Source organism: Pteropus medius, unplaced genomic scaffold (assembly GCF_902729225.1).
Source record: "Pteropus medius unplaced genomic scaffold, Ma_sr-lr_union100, whole genome shotgun sequence".
In the NCBI taxonomy this organism is placed as follows: Eukaryota; Metazoa; Chordata; class Mammalia; order Chiroptera; family Pteropodidae; genus Pteropus; species Pteropus medius.
Window position 1 is genome coordinate 4,940,143 of NW_024344240.1, and position 18,459 is coordinate 4,958,601.

The 18,459-nt window shown below is 35.8% G+C and overlaps 1 protein-coding gene across 2 annotated transcripts in view; it reads right to left on the minus strand.

The window, feature by feature from the left end:
- Positions 1–3,381: 3,381 nt before the first annotated feature.
- The window catches only part of FAM110B (family with sequence similarity 110 member B), a 188,907-nt gene continuing 173,829 nt past the window's right edge, over positions 3,382–18,459 (minus strand). Inside the window, exons 4-5 of one of the 2 annotated variants that reach the window (XR_005654103.1) lie at positions 13,872–13,952; positions 3,382–3,719 (exon numbers count right to left, since the gene is read on the minus strand). The gene's annotated coding sequence lies outside the window, so the exon portion shown is untranslated. Of the gene's footprint in view, positions 3,720–9,748; positions 10,565–13,871; positions 13,953–18,459 lie in introns of those variants that run through there. The other variant, XR_005654101.1, reaches the window with a different exon arrangement.

Consider the following 18,459-nt stretch of genomic DNA (forward strand, 5'->3'; position numbering starts at 1 on the left):
AAAAAACTTTACTATATGCGGTTTTTATAAGCTCTCAGGAATAGTGTTTACAAACCTTTCCCCGAGTCACTGACCTCATGATTTACTACCCTTCTCTTCTGTCAAAAGCCAGCTCAGCCCTGAAGATGAAATGCTGTGAATTTCTTTGGTTGTGTCTTTGCGATAATTCAAAAATTGTTGATTAATCAGGGTGCAGAGATCTTAATAGACATAATTGCACAAAGTAAATAAACAAACAAAAACTGCCAAATCATTCACTTTTGGAATGCAGGTTGTAAATTCCCTCAGGTCAGAATGGCCAGGGTTAACAAGGGTCAGGAATCATTCGGTGTGTACCAGGAGGCTCCATAAGCATCTTTATCACAAACATCACATTCAAGCTCTTAAGTCCTAGCCTTGAGACCGATAGTATCCTCTGAGAAGCCAGTAACCATTAACCATTCTTTGGGAATCCAGTGAAGACAATAAATTCTTCCCAAACATTAAATGCATGTATTGCGGCCCTAGACAGTATAATTGATTAGATATCAGGGGCCCTGGGAATTAATTTACCCCACTTGGCTGAGTGCTGGCTTTAGGTCCTCAGTGACTTACCAATAATGTAAATAGTCCTTCTAAAGTGCTGGAGAGGCTTGTTTGCTATTACTTATTATGGGAATTGCATGCTTCAATGACAAACGGTTTCCCACTCATAGTTCCCAACATGAAGTTCAGAAAAGTACAACCTCAGTAATAAACATACACTTCAAAACCTAAACTACAGAAGTGATGTGCTTCAATGTTCAAACTTTGCCATAGGGCTGGATGGCACAGCCTGATACACGTATGTGCACACCTTCACTTTATCTGGATATATAGCAGAGACATTAGGATAATTGTTGTTTTGTTGTTGTTGTTGTTTGTTTGTTTGTTTGTTTTTAAACTAAGACTTAAAATCATAGCTGCACTATAGTGATCTGCTCAGCTACAGTTCAAATATTAGCAGCAGAGCACAGCCAGCAGAGTTTTATGTGTGGCCATAGGGCAGGCACTGTGGAGTTTACCATACAACATTTATTTTAATGCTCCCCAAACTCTGGGAGTTAGATATTATTCCCTGCATTTTATAGAGAGACAGAACTCTTAACCTTTATGCTAAGCCTGTGCCATCTGATGTGGGAGCTGCATGACCTATAGCCACATGTGGCTGCTGAGCACTTGAAATGAGAAATATGGCAAATCTAAGTTATAATATGCTGTACACACTAAATTCAAAGACTTAGTATAAAAAATATTTAAAATATCTCAATAATTTTACATATTGCTTAGATGCTGAAATGATACTATTTTTATACAGTGGGTTAAATAAAACATATTATTAAATTAATTTTACTTTTTCTTTTTAAAATCTGGCTCCTTAGTCCAAATGTGCCTCTCATTATATTTCCGAAGGACAGAGCTGTGCTAATCTGTATTCCTTTTTAAAACACCTTCAACTTTTACAAATAAATGCTGTTTTGGACCAGAGAAATTCTTTTCTTCCCTTTAAAACAAAACAAAACACCCCATGATTTAAAATAAAAGTAAGAGCGATAAACTAATTTTATAAATTCAAATTCTATATTTACAAATTATAAATACTTTTATAAAACAAGAATGAAAAACAATTTTGCTTTTTAAGTTTCTTCTTTTAGGACTTTAGTATAATTACTTTCTGTTGTCTTAATTTTCTTCTAGTGTCTACAGTTCGTTTGTTTGTCTGTTTTGGTAAACCATGTACAGAGATATGGGAAGAAGTCTTCTATGTTAGTACAATGTTTTCCTCTTTTAAGGTCTCTTTTGTAATTCATTCATTCATTTAAAAAATGTGCACTGTAATACGAAGCCTTTCTGAAATGCTGGCAAAACAAGAAAGGAGATACATAGCAGATACCAATAGCAAGTATGTAAAGTCTGCATGTCTCCACCTTTAAGAGCATGAAAATCGGAATATTATACCTTTCTTAACACGTCGCACGACAGCGTTTTACTGGTGAATATGATTGTACATCTGTGTGATAGCTGAAAACAGAGTTCTGATATTAAATCACATGAAAACCTCGAGTGACATCTACCTAATGGCTCTTGACTGTAGTCAACAGAGGTTTTGCTCTTAAGACTTGTTCCAAATCACCATCTCAAGGCATCTGACAATGGCGCCTTCAAAAGCCTGCAAATTTTTCAGAGCAGACATCCTGCTAGGATTTCAAAACCCATAATCTTAAACCCCTGTTGATCCCACCAGGGAGACAGGCAAGAAAAATCGGTGGGACATATTTACTTATTTCTCTGTGGGACATTCTGCCTTCAGAAACAGCTTAACCTGGTTCTTAGAGAAAAAGACACACCCAGGATAAAGCACACCAAAAAAGCAATGATCTCCGGATTCCAGCTCAGACATAACTCTCTTCCGCTACCATTTATAATGTGTGAGGAATTTGGGATTCTTTATTCTCATGATACAATTTTTTGTGTATTGTTTATTGTTATTTATCGAGTGATTAAATCTTGTTTCAAATTCAGCTAGAGAATCTGAACCCAATACCTCTATGACCGTGAATTCTCTGAGTTTCACAATGGATTATTTGCTCCTTACCAACAAATAAGGTGGTGAGGCAACCAAATTTGTCTTATTTCACACCAACCAAAACAGAGACCCACCATTATGGGTTGGTACCCAAAACCTAATTGCTAGCTGACTTTCTAAGTCTAGTCCTAATAATTATCTCTTTGCTAAATAGGAAAAGCCATATATAATAAATCATTAAATGAAATCTCTTCATTTACGATGCTCGACTAGATATAATTCCCTCTCCTTATATTGCTCTATTATCACAGGGAAGGCTGAGATCACGGTTCCACTGGTGCAGAAATGACTTTCGTAAACAACTTGGAATTTACACTGACTCTTTTTTTCCCTTAATTATTTCCCAAGGAATAATAAAGACGTATTTTCCTATATGTAGCACATTGTTATCATGATCTTTACTCTCCATTTATGTTCAAGGAACACTGTTGTTTTCCTTCTCAAATGATCTGAGGATACAAAATACCATTAGAGAAACTTTCTAGTCTTGGTTTTGGCTGGATGCCTTTGAGTTCTAACTAAGAAGTTCCTGTGCACTAACAGAGCTGTTTCCAAAAATTGGAGTTCTTCGAAGTAGCTTTCTTTACTGTGTGTGTGCGTGTGTGTGTGTGTGTGTGTGTGTGAGTGTGTGTGTGTGTACATGTTTAGTCAGGCAGCGAAGCAAAATTCATCACGGCAATTTTCTAGGACACATCCCTTGGATGAAATTTACAACACTTTTACCAGGAGAATGCTGACAACCAAGAAACATGACAACACAGCGTTATAATGAGTGATGTTTATAATGCAAGTGTGAAGTACCCACTGGGGAAGAGGCAAACAGTTTAGAGGCACCATGATCTATGAAAATCAGAAACAACTTTAAGCTTCGGTTGCTCACGTGAACCAGAGAAAGCTGGTAAACGTGACTGCTGAGTTTCTCATGGCAGGTAAGTAGGCAACAAGGTGTTCAGACCTACGTAGATCAGCTAGAAAGCACCAACTTTCAAAATTGACCAGAATGGCTTCAAAGATGCCCTTAAACCCAGGGATCAGAGAGTTCTCTTGGGACCAAGGTGCTGGACATTTCTTCTTCTGCTCTGTGTAACTCTTTCTCTTCTCTCCTCATCTGGTCCTGAAACAATTGATATGAGGATGGAGTTAAAGAAAATGAGTTTTTACAGATATATGGTCTTAGCATTATAATATAAAGCATATTAATAAGTTTTACAGCAGTGTAATGTACTGCAGTAAAAAAATTAAGACAATTAAATTATAAACCCTCACTTCAAACTGTGTACATATTAAAATGATTCCATACAAGGATACTAGTTATAACACTTTCTTAATTCCTTTCCAAACATGAGTTAATAAATATATTTTTAAGTTTGTAAACAAAGTAAAAGAAAAAATTATTTTTGAGATTATCAGAACTATAAGTTCATAGTCATATATCTTAATAATTTAAAGACTGGATTATTTCTCCCTATAGAAGTAATGTCTATTAGGCTATCAAAAAGTTGAATTAAAAAAAAAGGTAGATGATAAGCTCAAAAATTACCTTTATCATGCTTCTAAATAGTGTTTTCTTAATAGTAAAGCAATGATAATATTTAGAGGGAGTGTAGTTAAATGCGTGGGGAATGGATCTTGACTGCTGAGGTCTGAATCCTCATTCTGGCACTTACTTGCATGGTATGAAACCTCTCCGTGCCTCAGTTTCCTCATTTGTTAAATGGGGATCATAACAGTATCTAACGCATAGGGTGGTTGTGAAGATCGAATTTGTTAATGCATTTTCTGAGCTTAGAACAGTATGTGGTAGATGTAAAAACGCTCAGAATATATTAGCTGTGGTTATTTCTAAACCTGGTAGTAAAGTGCAAACAGTTGGAAACATCTTAAAACATAGTTATAACCCATCTGTTAACATCTGATACCAATACATCTGCAGTGTCACAGGCTCCTTTTTTTCTACCAAAAGTGCTAACCAAATACATATCCAAAGATATGCAAAGTAGATGATGGAGAAAAATATTTGGAAAAATCTGAAAAAGTTGGCAGCATGAATTACTCTGTAATATAGTATTCTCCATCATTTAAATGTGGACTCATACTATTATTAAGTTGGGTACCTAATGAATATCAATGTTCTAGAAAATTTATAAGATATAATTGTAATATGTTATTTCTGAAAATTTTTTCAGAAATAAAGATCTGATGCAAAGAACGTAATTTTGTTTGAGATGTGATAATAATAAATGGAAGACAAAAACTTTCATTAATTTAGACAACGAATAAAAATCTGAAGATAATTAAAGTAAAATCATAAAAGCTCTTCACTCTACAAAATAAGAAGAGTCTCTAAATCCCAGTTTAATTTTTACTGTCATGTAGAATATCCAGCTTCAATAAAAAGAGGAAATTTTCTAGTTTCTGCTTTTGTGTACACATTTTATACTCTTTTCTATACTTTAAACATTATCAATTAAAACACTGATCAGTTAAATCACTACCCCCCAGAGCAAATGTAAATTTGCTTTAAATTCTACAAGTTTAACTTTTAAAATAATAAAATGCATATGTGACAAGTATAAGAGTAATTTATCATATTTTATTAATGAAGATGTCTAGGAAACTTTCTTCTAATGAAAGAAAGTTTTCATTAACAGCGAAAACCATTTTCTAAGTAATATAGTCTTCCATGCTTTGTCTACTGAGGAAAATTTTAATATTAAATGTTTAAACATTTTATGAGGAACAATACTCTAGGTTCTTCAAGATTTGGAATGATGGAAAAATACTTAAATAGAATTGCCCTTGTATGTCCTTATTGGAAGAGGAGAAATGAACCTAGGAGCAAAAATACAGGTTTATTTTTTCAAAAAATTTTTAAAGAATTTTTTTCTTTTTTTATTAAAATTATTGGAATGACATTGGTTAATTAAATCAACTATGTTTCAAATGTACAATTCAATAATACATCGTATGTATATTGCCTTGTGTGTTCACCACCAGAAGTTAAATTTCTTTCCACAGGTTTATTATTAATGCTATTTAAATAGCTCTTCTTTAAATGGCTCTTCTATGACACATTGTTACTAGACCTACTTCTCCACCCCTTGGCCCCACCTAGCTTTGCCATCTCTATTATAGGATGAAAATTTTCACTTCCTCAGCTTTCCTCTTACACTCTCTACTACACCCACCACGGAGCCTACCTTCCACACTGACTCATCGTCAATATCATCTTGCTTTGCAAGACTCCTGTCCTACTGAGCTAATCATTGTGAGTGCTAAATATTTCTCTCTCCAACTCCCCACCCCCACACACAGGGTGAAGGCATTTATTCTGAAACTTTCGGCAAGTGAGTTATTGCATTGCTTAAGAATTAAATGATATTTGAGATTAAGCATGCATTTATGAAAAGAAATTGACAGTAAGATTCACCGCAATATCTAATTGTACATAATAAGCATTTTGGGGGAAGAAATTGGCTGGTTCTTAAAGGAAAAATTTTAAAAATTTTCTTAAACTATACTAAAAACAAACAAAAATATTTATCAGAATTCTATTAACTGAATATCTTTCTTCCATATTTTGCTTCTTCAAAGCTCAGTTCTAATTTTGGCTGTATTTTGTCCATATACTTGAATGTGATGAATTAGGTTTTCTGGAATGATCTCTCCAAGTTTCCAGTCCTGGGTTTATGCACCTTCCCCCTTGTTTCCAGCCCTCTACTACTGCCTCTTTTAGAACGCTTTTATTAAATCTCACGTTGTCTTGCAGAGAATTAAGTTTTACTGTCTTTACCATTTTTGGTTTATCTCACTTATTTTTCTTGCCTCCTTGTCTGCTCTACCAACCATCAGTAGAAGAGTTTTATCTTTGAGGCAGAACCTTCTTGTCAACACCATCCTTTGACCCAGTCTAGAGGGGTTCTGTTCTGGGACCCAGGCTTTGTAGAAAGCCTCTCTTCAGCTCTCCTCTGGAGGTGCCCCTCCCCATGGAGCAAGGGATGCATGGTGACAAGGGAATGTGCCAACTCAAATCCCAAGCCCCCTTCTAGAACTTTAAAAACCACATTCAGGTTCCTAGGACCCTGGAATTCCCTGCCAGAATCCACTTTCTGAGCCTCCACAGATCTCTTTCCTGGCTAGAACCTTCAATACAAAGTTGGAAAGGAATGATGAGAGTAGATATCCTTTTGCCTCGTTTCTGATTTTCGGGGAAAGTTTTCAGTTCTTCACCAATAAGTAAGTCAGCTGTGGGTTTTTTGTAGATGTTTATTATTGGATCGAAGACATTTTCTTCAGTTCTAGCTAAGTATTTTTCTCATGAAGGGGGGTTAGATTTCGTCAAGCGCTTTTACTGCATTCGTTGAGGTGAGCTTGGAGTTTTTGTCCTTTAAGCTGATAATATGATATATTACATTGATGGGTTAACTTAACCTTATATTAGTGGGGTAAATCTCAATTGTTATGTGTATTATCCTTTTTTATATATTGCCGTTTAATCTATTAGTCTTTTGTCAAGGATTCTTGTGTTTATCGTTGTAAGAGATGTTGGCTTGCAATTTTCTTTTCTTGAGCCTGCTTTTGATATCAGGATAATACTGTCTTCCCAGAATGAGTTCCCTCCTCCGTGTACCCTGCTTTTCTATTTTTGAAATGAGTTTCTGAAGATTGATATTAATTCTTCCTTAAACACTTTGTGGAATTGACTAGAGAAGCCATCTGGTCCTAGGCTTCTTTTCTGGTTGTTGGTGGAATTTTGATTAGTAATTCAATCTCTTTACTTGTTAAAGGTCTATTCATATATTTTTTTTTTATTCAGTCACTTTCTGTAGTGTGTATCTTTCTAGGAATTTGCCCATTTCATGTAGAGTATCTAATTTGTTGACTTAGTATTTCCTTGGAATCCTTTTATCTTTAAGTTTAGAAGTGATGTTTCCTTCTTTCACTACGGTTTTTATAATTTGAGTTTTCTCTCCTTTTCATTTGGTCAGTCTAGTAAAGGTTTGTCGATTTTGTTGTTCTTTTCAAATAAAGAACATTTGGTTTCATTGATTCCCTCTATTTTCTTCTATTCTCTATTTTGTTTATCTTCACTCTTATCTTTATTATTTCCTTTCGTCTGCTAGCTTTGGATTTACTTCGCTTTTCACTTGCTATTTCCTTCAGATGTACAGTTAGATTATTGCGATTTTTTTCATGTATGTGTTTATTGCTATAAATTTCCCTCTGAACACTGCTTTCTCTGCATTCCATAAATTTTGGTATGCTGTGTTTTGTTTTCATTAGTTTCTAAGTATTTTCCAATTTCTCTTTTAATTTCTAGCTTCATTTCACTGTGGTCAAAGAAAATATTTTATATAATTTCACTCTTAAAATTTACCGAGACTTGTTTTATATCCTATTACACAGGCTATGCTGAAGAATGTTTCCCATGCCCTTGAGAAAAATGTGTTGGGCGGAATGTTATGTTCATGTTTGTGAGTCCGGTTGGTTTATATTTTTCTTCAATCCTCTATTTCCCTTATTGATCTTCTGTTTGGTTGTCCTATCCATTATTGAAAGTGGAATATTGAATCTATATTTGATTAAAAGGTGTCTTAGAGTGGATCTCTTTGCACTTATCATTCTTGGAAGTTATTGAGTTTTTGGATGTGTATATTAATGATTTTAATTAAATTTGGGAAGTTTTTTGCCATTATTTTTTCAAATATTTTTTTTGCCCCTTTCGCTCTCCCCTTTCCTTTTGGGACTTACATTGTGCATAAGTCAGGAAGCTTGATGGTGTCCCACAGATCTCTGAGGCTCTGTTAAATTTTTTTCAGTAGTTTTCCATGACTCATTTCATTCTCCAATCCATTCCTCAGACTGGATAATCTCTATTTACCTCTCTTCAAGTTTGCTGATTCTTTTTTTTTTTTTTTTTTTGCCTGCCAAAATCACCTACTGAAATCTTCTAGTTAATTGGTCATTTCTGTTGTATTTTTCAACTGTGGAATTTCTAGTTTATTGTCTTTCATTATTTCTCTCTCTTTATTGATATTACCTATGTGGTCAGATTTTATTCTCATACTTTCCTCTATTTCTTTAGACATTATTTTCTTTAGTTCTTTGAACATATTTTAAATGGCTTATTTAAGACTTTGTCTATGCCCAATGTCTGAGTTTCCTCATGGACAGTTTCTAATGATTGATTTTTTTCCCCCTGTATATGGGTGATACTTTCCTATTCCTTCACCAGTCTCATAATATTTCGTTGAAATTGAACATTTTAAATAAAATAATGTGACAACTCTGGAAATTAGATTCTCTCCCTTCCCAAAGTTCGTTGTTTTGGCTATTTGTTGTCATTGTTGTTTGTTTAGTGATTTCTGAACTAATTCTATAAAGCCTACTTTCTTTGGGTGGTCACTGATGTCTCTAATTAGTTAGCATATTGGTCAGCTAATGATTGGACAGAGATTTCCTTTATCACCTGGAATAAATAATTCTCTCAGTATTTGCTGATGGATTCTGTGGGTGTGTTGGGGCATATCTTCAACACTCAGCCAGGCAGTTTGTGACTCCGCTTTGGCTTTCAGTTCCTGGTTGTGCAGAGCCTCAAGGTCAACCCAAGGTAAGATGATAAGACCTCCGCTGGTCGTTTCTGAGCATGTGCACAACCGTGGCCATGCATACAGCCCTACACATGCATGTAGCCTTCCAGATTCCAGGGAATATGTTCCAACCTTTCAAAGCTCCCTATGGACATGTCATGCCACAGATTTTTCTCACTAATCATTTGATCAGAATTTCGTTCACTTCAACTGTTCTCTTCTGTTTCAGGCAGCCACAATGTTCAATTGCCTCTGATTGTTTTCAACAAATGTCCATGGAGAGAAGGTTGTTTTTGCAGGTGAATTCTAAGTCAGGTCAAATATCCCTTGTAAGTGGGATATTACAGGGAAATGCCACACAGGTCAAATAATGATAATTCTCCGAGAACAGGTCTTGAAGGAGCACCACCAGCTGCATTCTGCCCCCAGAGGCTGCCAGGTTACTGGTTTTCACCATGATTTCTGGCTGTTAGATTTTAACGCTGTCATAGAGCTCAAGAGGAGACAACAAAGATAGGGCAAGTGAAAATACCACAAAGCACACTATTCTTACTAAGATTTAGCTCTTTTATTTGAATAAATGCTTGTCAGGTTGTTACAAGCTTTTGTTAATTTCCAGAGTTCAGAAAAAAAATTGATATTGACAATTTTTTCCAGTGTTCTCATTGCTTTATGGAGGAGAAAAATTTTTGGAGGTCTTTATTCCACTATTTCTATTGGTGTCTTCAGCTTCTTTGATCAGAAACAATACTAAATCTAGAAAAGTCCCTCCTAATTCTTCCTTGCTTCTTTTAGTTAAATTATAGTACCGCTTTAAAAAGTCTCCTTTTAAATCCTTTAACCATATTTAGAAAGTGTTGTCCTTCCTTCGCCCTTTCTTTTATTTCCTCCTATGTCATTTGGATCCCGGGACACAGTAGCACCACATCATACACCTTGGCTCCCTCCTGTTATTTTAATCCCCCATATTACCCATTCACCTCTGGCCCCAGGTCTGTAGCTGTCTCTCCTCAGTTCCTGACCTTCAAGGTTTCTGCTGGGGCTGTCTGCTGGAATTCACCATGCCAAAGCAGGAAATATTTCCAGATTGTGCATCTCTAAAATCCCGGTGGTCTCCAGCTGCTCCTGCAGTTTATAACTTTATTTTCATTCTCCTTTCTAATTCATCCTGTTTTTTTCTCAAGGGCAAAGGCTTTCAAACTGGAGTCTGCTGAATTTAGGATGTGGAGTATGTGGGGGTGGGGGACGGTGGGAAAGGCCATGAGGGTAAAACTTCAAGCTCCGGTCACTCTGATCAGATCTGCTGAACTTTTTGTCTGTTTCATTTGCTTAAATCTCCCTCTAAGACTTCTCCTTAACAAAGTGCTTCCTGGCAAAAGAAAAAAAAATGGAAAATTACTTCTCTAAGGAAAACAGCCCCCCTGATAGACTACAGAGCCTAATAACATTCAAGGAAAACCCACCATTAAACGATTCTTATTTCAGAAGACAAATTGAAAACTGCTGTTTCTCTAGAACTCTACGTGTTAAAGTTAAGCATTTTATTTCATAGATGAGAAAACTAAAGCCCATAGAGGTTAAGTGGCATATCCAAGATTAAGTAATGGCATAGCTGGAGCCAGAAGTTCAATCAACAGTGTGTTGGCTGGTGTGGGGCTTTTTCAGTGTCCACCATGCAGAGCATGTTTCTCAGCCTTCGTAGTTCTTAGCACATGAATGTGTGATTCTCCTTGCCGCAGTCTAAAGCTCTTCTCATTTTCACTCGCCCTAGGCATGCTCTTCAATCCTTTACTCTTTTAAATTTTTTTTTCAATTTTTAATTTTTCAATTAAATTGACATTTAATATTATTTTATATTAGTTTCAAGTATATAGCATAATGGTTAGACATTTGTATAATTTAAGAAGCGATCTCCCCGATTAGCCTGGTACCTACTTGGCACCATACATAATTATTAAAATATTATTGACTATATTCCTTATGCTGTACTTCACATCCCTGTGACTATTTTATAACTACCAATTTGCACTTCTTAATCCCTTCACTTTTTTCACGCAGCTTCCCAACTCTTCTTTCATCTGGCAACCATCAGTTTTTTCTCTGTATCTGTGAGTCTGTAGCTGTTCTGTTTGTTCATTTTTGTTCTTTAGATTCTATATATGAGTGAGATCATATGGTATTTGTCTTTCTCTGTCTGACTTATTTTACTTAGCATAATGCCCTTTAGGTCCATCCATGTTGTTGAAAATGGTAAGATTTCATTTTTTATTATGGCCGAGTAATATTCCATCAGTGATCAAGAGGCGTGACGCCAAGACAAACACACACACACACAACACACACACACACACACACACCCCTATTTCTTTGTCCAATCGTCTATCGATGTGCACTTAAATCGCTTCCATATCTTGGCTATTTTAAATAATGCCGCAATGGACATAGTGATGCATATATCTTTTTAAATTAGTGTTTTGGATTTCTTCAGGTGAATACCCAGAAGTAGAATTGCTAGGTCATAAAGTAGTTTTATTTTTAATTTTTTTGGAGGAAACTCCATATTGTTTTCCATAGTGGCTACACCAATTTGCAATCCCATCAACAGTGCATGAGAGTTCCCTTTTCTCCACATCCTCGCCAACAGTTGTTGTTTTTTGATTCATTGATGATGGCCATTCTGACAGGTGCAAAGTGATATCTCATTGTGATTTTCATTTGCATTTCTCTTATGATTAGCGACATCGAGCATCTTTTCATATGCCTATTGGGCATCTGTTTGTCCTCTTTGGAGAAATGTCTATTCAGGTCCTCTGTGCATTTTTCAATTGAATTGTTTGTTTGTTTTGATGTTGTTATTTGTGTTTTTTATAAAATTTGTATATTAATCCCTTATCAGGTGTATCATTGGCAAATATCTTCTCTCAAATATCTTCTTTCATTTTGTTGATGGTTCCTTTTGCTGTGCAAAAACTTTTTAGTTTAATGTAGTCCCATGTATTTATTTTTTGTTTCATTTCCCTTGCCTAAAAATATATATTAGAAAAAATATTACTAAGAGCAATGTCAGAGAGTTTACCGTCTATGTTTTCTTCTAGGAGTTTTATGACTTTGGGTCTTCCATTTAAGTCTTTAATCTATTCTGAGTTTATTCTTGTATATGGTATAAGAAGATGGTCTAGTTTCATTTTTTTTTTTTTGCATGTAGCTGTCTAGTTTTTCTAAAACCATTTATCGAATAGACTGTCTTTACCCTATTGTATATTCTTGCTTCCTTTGTAATAGATTTATTGACCATCTTCTTTACTCTTTACTCTCCTCTTCCCATGCCTTCTTTGGTTAGCCCCCTGTGGGTTTAGAAGATGGTAACAAATTTTATATTTGCTTTAATCAGCAATGCTTACCCTGACTATTTCAATGTCTCTTAGTTCAAATTCTTAAGTTCAAATCGCTTTTGAGCTCAACCTTGCCTATGGATTGGCCACTCTCCAGTCTAACTCTCATAGCCATAGGAGTTGGATTACTTAGTAAAATCATGACCATCCATACCTGCCCCTTCACTGGGTTATGAAAAAATTCTAAGAGTGGCAAGTATGCCAAATAGTGATCACAAAGCATATCTTCTAGAGCAGTCCTCTTTAGTGTGGTTTTAAAGACCAAAAAATATAAAATCTAGAGTCTGTTAATGAACAACTGGAACAATTGGTCTTTTGATGAATATCATACTGTATTAGTCTGGGTTCTCCAGGGAAACAGAAGCAATAGGATCTGTGTGTGTGTGTGTAGTGGTAGGTGGCACACATATATGTATGTGTATATGTGTGTGTTGCTGTGTGTGTGTGGTGGTGTGTGTATGTGTATATATATATATATATATATATATATATATATATATATATATATATATAAAATAAGGAATTAGACACATGGTTTCAGAAACTGGCAAGTCCCAATCTGCAGTGTGGGCCAGTAGGCTTGGACCCAGTAGAGCTGACGGTGAAGTTCTAGTTGTAGAACCAGCAGCCTGGACACTTGAGAGAGCCCATGGTGCAGATGAAATCTGAGGACAATCTGATGGAGAATGCTTCTTACTCAGGGAAGCTGGCCTTTTTGTTCTATTCAGGCCTTCAGCAGATTGGACGAGGCCCATCTCATTCTGGAGAGCAATCTTCTTAGAGTTCGTACTCAGAGTTCGCTGATTTAGATGTTAACCTCATCCAAGTTGACACATAAAATTAACCATCACATCTGCTTTCTAGGATTACATCTCAGGTTCCACAGAGTAAAAATGATTTGACATTCTTCCTCAATGACTCATTTCAATTCACTTCTTATTTAGTCCAAATTGTTTTTGCTTTTTCTTACCTAATTTTTTGAAACTTTACATGTTCAGAACTGCCACGGAAAGCAAAGGGACTGACATGAAGAATGAAAATGAGGCTTACGGCAGTGCCTTATGCAGAGTAAAGTGGTTGGGTCATCTTTATAGAACCTCCTTGATGACAGGCCCTCTAGGATTCCTGGCAATTATTCAGTGTCGTATTTTGATCAGTGTATTGTGATTGTTTCAGAATGATTCAATACATTATGTAAGGTTAGAAATTCCTTGATTATTCATTAATTTTTACATGACATTCAATAATAAACAGATTTCCAACTAACAAAGTGAGATTCCTTACCTAAAGAATGCTTTGTTCTACTCGCTCCTCTCTTCGCCTTGGAAAATTAGATCAAGCTGTTTATCATCAGTGATATATCAGCTATAAAAAAAATAAATAATGCCACAATACTTAATTCATAGAAATCTGGTAGAAACAAACTGATTCATGATCAATAAATCTTTTAAAAACATATGAGTCTTTTATCCAAGTGCTAAGAGTTACTACTGTCACTGTGAAGAGATTACGAGCTATATAGTTGGGAGTCTTCATTGCTCAGAGGAAAAAAAAACAAATCCTCTCAGAGAATGCACTTTTGTGTATATATCGGCTGAAAAGGTAACAGTTCCAACATCAGGTTGTAAATGTCATGTACTGTGAGCCTTGAAAGCTCATAACCATTCTTGATATCATAACCAGAGATATCAAACCAGTGGTGTTTAGGTATATTGCCCCTTCCATTCCTGAAGGTAACCTGAGAATCATTTTCTTTTTCAACATGTAAATAATTTATTCATCAGTGATCTTTAAAAATAACACAACTTTCAAAATACCATCTGCATCTTAGAACTTCCAGACAGAGCTGTATTTTATCTATTCTACGGTATTAAAGGGCATCAAAATATTTCAAATTATACTAAAAAGAATACAATGTGGAATGTATTTTTGATGTTATGTCTTATCCAGTAGCTAATACACTACTGAAATAATGCCACTACTAGCAAGTTGTGTTAGGCATTGTGTAAGGGAAAAATGAAGACATAAAGTCGGCTATCACAACTTTTCTGGGTGTACAGTGGAGGAGTGTGGCTTCAATGTGAGCAAGTGACTGTGATAAAACTACAGAGATAACATAGCCTGAAGCACCATAGATCGGTAGAGACATAAACAGCTGATAATCTGTTACAACATGATTTCCTACATTGGCTTTTGAAAGTACTTTTAAGTTAGACCCTAACTTTAGTGTTTTCTAATAGTGCTCCAGAAATTGCTTTTATGTGACGTTCATATATTATATCATGACGAAGCATGTTAGGAAATAAATTACAAGCAGATTGAAATATTTACTCTGAAGAAGTTAGAACTGCATTAAGTCCAGTTGAGCTCCCATTCTTTATTCTTTTAGGTTATTCAATTCTGTAATATTAGCTCAGCCATGTTTTAGAAGTTCGAGCATGTTACCTTGTTCTCATGGTTAGATATGGTATCTAAAGAATATTGCTAGTTGACATTATTTTCCTTCCAACTCCAATTAAGCAATAGTTATTGAATATAAAGCAATAAATACTTGGTTCGGTTCAGTAACAGTTGTTGAAATTGTACAATGAGAACTTAGGTAGATATATGCTAAGATAAACAAGTTTTGCATTTCATCCTTACGGAATTCCCAGTCTGGTGTCAGAGAAAGACCTATATATGAGTGTTTATCACATGACTTGGTATATGTAATAATGAGTGCATTGCAATGATGGATATAAACACAAATAACAGAGTACAGAGGAGGGGCCTTAAAACATCATAGATTAAAAATATAAAGGACCTGATGAAGAATTCAATTCTGAGTTTATAAGTTTGAAAACTCAGCTCATTAGGGGTCATGATACCAATTTAATCGACCACAACTTCAAAAAAATTTTTAAAGTAAAAAAAAAAAAATACCAGAAAACATTTGCCTCCCTTCTCACCTTCCTCCAGTCATTCTTTACGACCTCTCTGAGATGCAAATTTGGTGTTTATTTTTCTCATCAAAGCCCTGCTGGTTGTCCCATAACCTGACTGACAGGGTCTAAATTCCTCCATCTGGCCTCCTTCTCCTCTGGCTCCCCTAACTTTCCAACCTCATTGCCTGTTACTCACCTTTCTTGTCCCAATTCTCCAGCCATAGGCACATTCTACGTATTCTTGCCAATTCCCACCTCTTAGGATGTTCCTTTGATCTTGATAATGTCCTAATCACTGTATAAGACACAGTTCAGGAGTTTTTCCCTTTGTGAAGCCCTTCCTTACTTCCCAAACAAAGTAATTTCTTCCTCCTCTGTGTTATCACTGTAGCTTATTTGCATCTCTTTATTACAGCAATAAGTGTAGTGTCTTGCAATAATTTGTTTATACATCCTCCTCCACACCTAGCCTCTAAGCACCTTGACAGCAAAGAAAATACCTTGTTCAGTTTTACTTGCCTTTATAAAAAAGTACTAAAAAAGAAATATGATAAGTAACAAATTACTCTCTTTGCTCTCATAGCAATTAGTTCAATGTCTTGCAATCATTTACATAATCTACTCTACTTCTAGTCTAAGTATCTTGACCACAGAGACTATGACTTAAATATTTTTATCTGCCTAACATATAAGATGAATGAATAAACAAACAGATGAGTTAATTTGGGAAACTATCAATAATAATATTTTATATATGTAATGACCACTAAATTATTGTATTACTTGAGAAAGGTATATCAAAAATGTTGCTTAGTAGACACTATGAATTAAGATGATTTTGAAAACATAATAATAACCCTGTCTCTCCACCTCTCCACCGCAAAGAATATTAACAAATGATGATCTGGGAAAGAGATGGTACTAGATTCACTGGAAATAATAAATAAGCTAAAGTGAGACTCTAATGACATGCAAAATGACTTCTATCTGGCCATGCCATCACTTCAGGGTTTGAGAGAGATCCCAGTTCTGAAAAGTCAGCTCATCTTACTGCTTATAGCAATCTATGAGACTTACAAAAGTCCAGGTGTCCCTGATTTGAGAGAAGATTCAAGAGCTCCAAGTCTCCTGCTTCCTGTCCTCATACTGCTCCTATCCAAAGAGGGCATCACATCAAACCACCAGAGGCCAAGCAGCAAACACTGTAAGCACTATCTTCTCTCTTTTAGTTCATTTTCATTAGTACCTTGTTCCAATAGTTCACTGACCTCATCAAGACCTCCAAGCCATTTGTAATCCATCACGACCTCATGTGTGTACTTCATACATTATCTAGCTTTGAGTTTACTGTTTCCCACTATAATAGGTCTCTTGGATACAGTCTCAATTCCCTAGACAATGGGTGGTTAAATTAAGGCCCTCAAGACAGATCAACCCACTGACTGTTTTCATAAGTAATGGTTAATTGGAATACCGCCATCCCCATTAATTAATGTATTGTCTATGACTGCTTTTGCACCAAAATGACAAGCTGAGTAGTTGTGACAGAAACTGAATGGCTCTTAAAACAAGTCTAAAATATTTATTATCTAGCCCTTTACAGAAAAAGTTTTCTAATCTATGCCCAAGACCCACTCTCCATCATATATACTTGAGAGAACTCCAATTCTCTATTTCCTCCTAATCTGCCCTTGAGCAGCAGAATGGGCTCAACAAAAAGCCATGATTCAGCTGAATATGCTCAATTAAAATTTATGGCCACAATTTTAAGTCAACCTTTAGCACAGCCCCAAAATTCAGTTTTAACTCCCTAGTTAATTAATTCTTTCACTCAATGAGATTATTATATCACATATTCTCTTTCCTCAAAATTTCAATTACCCCTTTTCTCAGTCTTAGATGATGACTGTACTTCTCACTGCACTTAAACAAATAATAAGTGTTAGGAAAAGAATTACCCTGTCTACCTACCATCAAATCTACCAATCTGTTGACATCTCTGCCCATTTTTCCTTCTACTTTCTCTTGCAATGCTTAAATTATGTTTACACCTAACTAAGTCTAACTACATGTGTGTGTTGAATCTCATCTACTTAAGGATTTAGATCCTGTAATTAATCTCTCTTTCCTGTTTCATTAATTTATTTTTCTCTACCAGATTATGACCATCAACAAACATACTATAATAATTCTCATAAAAATAAAAATACTCTTGTAAGGATCCTCATTCCCTTCAGCCTCAACTCCAGTTCCCTGTTGCCTTGTAGCCATCCATCATGAAAACATTGTCTCTACAGACTCTCTCTACATCTTCATCTTGAATTCTCTCTTCAATTCACTCCATGCCAGCTTTACTCATGCCTCCAGACTGAAAACGTGATTGTCAAGGTCACAACGTGAAGTACTCAGCCTTTCAGGAGCATATGATGTAAAGGTCACTCTTTTCCTCCTGAAACGCTTTCTTCTTTTGGTTTTCAGAGCACTGTGACTTCCTGGTGTTCTTCCTTCCTTCCTGTGCCTCCTCTGTCTTCAGTGCTGACTCTTCCTCTCCTCAGCTGCTCAATTGTGGAAGGTCTTATAGCTCGGTGCTCAGTCCTCGTACCTCTCCTTTATTTACACAAATTTTCTAGAGGGTCTTGACCCATCCCATGGATTTAATTACCATCCAGTTCTGATGTTTACCAAATTCATATCTTCAATCCAGACCACTTTTCTGAACTCTCTTATGTCGACTTCTCCAATAGACACCTCAAACTTAACAAGGCCACGTGAAGCTGCGCTGAGAACATGCTCCTTCCTCAGTCTTCCCTATTTCCATAAACAACTTCATTCTTTAAGTTATAATCCTACAAATATCCTTGTCCCACTATTCATCTCTCCCTGAACATCCATCCAGTCCATCAGCAAATCTCGTCAGTTCTTCCTTTGCAGTATATCCAAATCCGACA